Genomic DNA, 6,000 nt, shown 5'->3' with positions numbered 1-6,000 from the left:
AGCAAAATGATCAATTACAGTATGTAATGGTTGGATTTGGGGAGATTTTTGTGTGGTGTAACAAAACGTGGATTGTTTGTCTAAATTATTTAAAATATTTTAATAGGTACAATATACAATGATGATTATTAATGCTAATGCAGCTATGACTGTATGTGGTAAAACATAACATATGTGTGCAGTGCTCTAATACACAAGACTCAAAGTATTCTTTGTTGCGTTAAAAAATTAAGAAAGTGCCTGGAGGGGTAACGACTATTTGTTAATTAAGATGATCTACAGCAATCTCTATATGCAGGGGTTCTAATATACAAGTGCAATAATAAAATGCCCAGATTTTGCACAAGTGCATCTTGATGGACCAATCAACACACTTCAAGGTGCACACCGCCCTCTCAGCATCTGGAAGTTAAAGGCGCACCTTAGTACGTGGGTGGGTGGGAAAATGTGCAACAGTCCAGCTGTAACTACTTTATAACCTCACCCTACACTTGTGTACCCTACAATTCAGGTCCGGTTATCTTCATATCCAGATATGTCCACATATGCCTAACCTCAAATAGCGCCAAATAGCCCCGTTTAGCAAATCATGGAGTTTGCAACTTAGCCACATCCAAAACAGTTATACTAAGTACCTACTACACTAAGAGCAAATTGCAGTGTAAAAATAAAGCTGTCCAGCATTTGTGGGCTACATGCAAAAGCAGCCAGTATTTACCCTGCATGCAAAAAAATTTATGTATTTACACCCCTTGTAATGCAACATCATTTAGATTGTCCAGGTGCCCAGTTACTTGCTCTATCTTACTCTATTCCCAAATGTGAATCAGGCCCTAAGATACAAACTTGAGGAAAAAGTAACTCAATAAAAGAAAAAGTAGCAAAACTGAGGAAAAAGTACAGTACACAATCTAGGGTAAAAAGGCAAAAGAGAGGTCTGATAGGAGAGCCCCGCGCCATGCATGGTTATGCATAATCTGTGATTCTATACTGCTGTAATTCCTTTGCTACAAAAATATTAAACCTAAACCCTGTGCCTAGCACACTATAAGGAAAGTAACACACAAAATTGTGGAAAATGTAGCAAAATTGAGGAAATTGTGCCGGACGTCTCACATCATATGATGCAAAAATGATAGGTGAATGAGGACACATCAGTATGGCTTAAACTAATCATTACAGGGCGGCAACCTCAGACCTGTCTCTTACATGTTGCAATTGCAATTTACGTGAAGTTTTTTTGATATTTTTTTACACTGCTTGGAGAACACCTGGAAATACTGACTTTTATGTGAGAACCAAATCTTCCTGTCATCTGAAAGAAAACGTTGCTCCTCCAATGTCATCATGTTGGCCTACAAACCAGCGCACTTTGTGATGTGACTAAAGAGGATTAATTGGCACTTCTGTATTTCTTACATTAGGCGAAGGGAAGGCGCCATTCTGTTGGCTGAGGCAATATTGAGTCTGTGATATGCCATGCCTCAGGGGTGTCTCTTGTTCCTAGTAAGCTGACAAACCGTTCATTGGTTCCACCTATAAAATCATCATCAGCATCATTGCTTGTAGGACTTCACACATCTCTGCCCAGCTGGGCAATCAGATAAACTTCTTAATGGCAGACGCTGGCTGTGAGATTCAAGCCAGACCCTCAGATCACCAAATAACAAGCTATAACAATACGACATAATAAAAATATGACCCAAATATAGATGCATTAAATTAGTCATTATTTATTCTGTAGTAGCACAGATAGCAGCCTAATCATCGTCCTGGGGACACGAGTTGTGGTGGTGGATACATAACTGCTGCAGTAAGTCAGCATTGCTTTTGGAGTCTTCCCACGATCCCTAACACTGTAGCAGTGATACCCGATCTGGCCAACTGCACATACTGTACATCATCTGAGTTCACACAGGCGTACAGCCGCAAGGCGCTCAGTACAATGGTGACAGAGGGTTCCTGTCAGATCCCTCTATGATTTAGATGTTGTTGTCCCAGCGCCCACTCCAGGGGGGGGGCACACAGACACTGGGGGGCCACACACACCGGGGGCCACATACACACAACACTCATACACACAACACACACTTACAATCACTAACAAACACACACACTGGCATACTCATCCTGCAGCAGAGGACCCGGCTTCCGAAGCTGGATGCAGAAGACAGCACTGCAGAAGGTAAGTAATTAAGGACTAATTAAGCAAATTGGAAACTTCCAATTGCCTAATTAGTCCTCAGGGGGGGGTGCTGCCGGGGTCCCAGAGCAAGTCCCAGTGAGTTTTCCCAAAATAAAAGATCTGGAGGTGCGTGAAAAAAAAACACTCACCTAAGTGAATAGCAAATATCCCGCAGCTGCAGGAAAAACTTCGCAGGTGCAGGATTTTTGCTATTCACACACCCAACTGAATATGCCCCTAAATGTTCCTTAGTTGCAAAAGACATGCATTTCTCAACCAATCAGCTTCTAAGCTGATTGGCTGCTTTGTACATGTTATCCATGTTATCTCTCTCTAAGGCCTCCCCAGAGTCTTATGCTGGGTACACACTATACAGATATATCTGCAGATGATGGTTGTTCATACACAGTGACCAACCATCATCTGTGTTGTGTGTGTTGGAGGGGGCAGGTCCCGCTGGCCGGGGGCATGTCATGCCCCCCTCCCCATGGCAGTTGCTGCAAGTGTATGGGCGGTGGGCTGACCACCTGTACACACAGCACGATGCCCCAATATATCTGCAGCTATATTGGGCATCGACGGTGCAGCAGAGCCAACGGGATATGTCTGTGAACAACGTCGTTCACAAACATATCGCTGGTACACACTGGCCGACGGGCACCAGATACATTGTCCGATCAATCGATTGGCCAATATATCTGCCAGTGTGTACACAGCATTACAGTAAACCCTGACACATTGTGAATTGGATTTAATTACCTTTGTAGCCCAGTGAGTTTACTTGGGTATAAAGCACTGATATGTACACAGAAACACGGTCATATGCTGTATTTGACCGTAGATAACTGTGACAATAGCAAAGAGAGTAGAAAATTAATAAATAACTGGAAGGATAATTAGTTGCATTATGTCATTATGTGGTGTGTGAGGCACAGTTGTAAATATTGAAATATTATTAGCTGTATGCAAATCACTTGCCTGTTACACCCATCACACATTGAACCGTATTCAATATGGGAGCGAAAAGTCCACGCTGGACTTTTCGCTCCACATCGGCCCTTTTCCTGGGATAATGTATCGGGCGCGCCCGCTTAATCCCCGTGTTCAATTTAAAATCAGCGAAAACGGGACCTGGCAAATTGGGAGCTACGAAAAAAATGGGAATTTTCGGGAACTAATTGTAGGACCCCCTAAAGATGTCCAGACATGGGGGATCACTATGGGTACCCCTGTTTTTGCCTGCAAAAGAAAGTCAGGTTTTTAAATAGCTGCGACAGGTGTTTTTTCCCGACATTGAAGAAGTGATGCAGAAGAGCACTTAGGTTATTATTTTTTGCTTTTTTTTGTGGTCCCATTAAATTTGGGGTACATGAAAATGGGTACTAGCATATTTTTAAGTCCCTAAAGTAATTTTTTTTAAATTATGCAAAAATGCACCTGCCGCTAATAATCTATTCTAGAAAACACCTGCTGCATACTTGCAAAATACCCCTGGACCTATTTCCCAATTTTTAAACACTGTGTCCACTTTTTTTCACCCCAAATTTTTGATTAATTTTTTTGGGGTGTCCCTATTTTTTTTTTAACTTTTTTTGACACAGTTTATTTTTAAATGACATTCCCAGGGGTGCAGGCTATTTTTTTTAAGACTGCACCCTTAAACCCCAATTGTGCACTTTTTTTCGCCATGTAAAACATGGTGAAAACTTTTCCCCGTGGGTTCGAAAAGTCTTTGAAATTTAATACGGGGATAACTGAAACATGCGAAAATGATGTCGCCGATTTCGACTTTTCGCAGCCTAAATTAATACCCCCCATAATGTCCAGGTCTGCTACAATATAACTGAATTACTATGTAGAGTAGTATAAAACCCTTCTGGGGCATTTCTCACCGTTTACGTCTTTCTTCTCCTTTTTCCACGTCGCAGCAGAGAGGCAGGGGTCCCCGATCCCACCACAGTAAAGTGACACGATAAATAAAATCATGTTCTCTTTGTTAAACGGGAACTCTTTGAGAACCAGGAACCACTTATGCAAGGGTAAAACACTAGTAAATTATACACAGTAACACAGTTCCATACATGTTATACAACAATCAGAGCAACATGTCTGTTCCAATCTGCAACATTTTACATCAACACATTGTAACATTTCAATGACCACAGATCCTCCACTTCAGGTGCCTCACCAGGAAAACGCCTCCTCACAGCATAGCTCTGCCCTGACCAACTGCCCCATGTCTGACCACCGGACGCTGCCCATGTGACCTGCTCCTGACTTCTTCAGCAGCTGTAGAGGCTCCTGGAACTTGTGCTCTGCCTGTGTAATGGCACCCACATGCGCTGTAGCTCGCTGTACAGTGTCAGACATAATACCTCGCATAGCGGGGTATTACAGTAACAAAACAGGCAGTGGTGCTCATACAGTCTCCACCATGAGAAACCGGCACATCCAACGATAAATGCAAAAAAACTTTTATAGCAAAAGCAGCATCATATTATAGCAGCAACATAATGCATAATGCCTTAGGCTACATGTGTGCATGGAGAGGATTATTCACATGACTACCCTGGCATTTGCTAAGTATTCACTCCACTTGTTATGCCTCTCCACTGTAGTATAGTGCACACATCGCTCATGTGCACTGCATTATGGTGCCGCTATAATATGATGCTACTTTAACTATAAAGTCTTTTTGCATTTATCATTGGATGTGCCGGTTCCTAATATATATATATGTAGCCACACAAAAAGAACAACACACGGAGACTTGAAGTAAATTAATAAAGATGTATTGAGCTATGTTTCGGGGTGCAACCCCCTTTGTCAAGCCAGCACCAAACAATCAAAGACCTTTGATTGTTTGGTGCGGGCTTGACAAAGGGGGTTGCACCCTGAAACGTAGCTCAATACATCTTTATTAATTTACTTCAAGTCTCCATGTGCTGTTATTTTTGTATGGCTATTGATTTTTTAACTATAGCACCGGAGCCTGCTGTCTATTATTGAGAGTGTCGACTGGATTACTATATATATATATATATATATATATATATATATATATATATTATATATACATACTGTACATATATATGCTAATCAATACTATGGAGCCAATTCAAGTATCCACCAGTGATTTACAGTATGTCCCACATCAGCTGTGGAGTGCCAAATTGGTGCCTTTGTACATTTGCCACTGTACTGTGTATCCTGCTGCCGGCTTCAGGAGAGGACGGTACATTGCATTATGGGCCTGACTCAGACCTGTTTGCTAGGTTGCGTTCGCACATAGCCTGCCGATGTTTGCAATCTGCACATGTGTATAAAACGCAATGTGCGTTCGCAAACCAGTCCATGCGATCACGAAGCGCTCGCACCCTGTACATAGACACTAGAATGAGTGACAGGACGAGCCGTTTGAAGGTCGACATGACAAGAAGTCAACAGTACAGAAGGTCAAAACTACAAAAAAATAATCCTTTCAATAGGGGGCACACTAGTTCTGCATAGATCCTACCAATAAGGAAATTAATTAACTCATAAAATGTAACTTTGAATATTACTTAGTACTATCCAGTTCCTGGTTACTCAAATTAAAATCAGCAAAATAAAACATACAGGCCCTGATTCAGAGCCGGACGCTCTGACAGAGCGCTCGCTCTGAACCAGGGCCGTCCTTCTTGTTTTTCAGAGCGGCCTCCTGGCCGCTCGCATAGCTGTGGGTGACCACCCACAGCTATAGCGAGCGGCCAGGAAGATGGTCGCGATGGTAAAGACCATCGTGACCATCGGGCTTGCGATGAGACCCTTGTGGT

This window comes from Taudactylus pleione, unplaced genomic scaffold (genome assembly GCF_031769625.1).
Source record: "Taudactylus pleione unplaced genomic scaffold, aTauple2 ptg000332l, whole genome shotgun sequence".
NCBI lineage: Eukaryota > Metazoa > Chordata > Amphibia > Anura > Myobatrachidae > Taudactylus > Taudactylus pleione.
The sequence above is the reverse complement of the archived record's forward strand: the minus strand, read 5'-3'. Positions refer to the sequence as shown.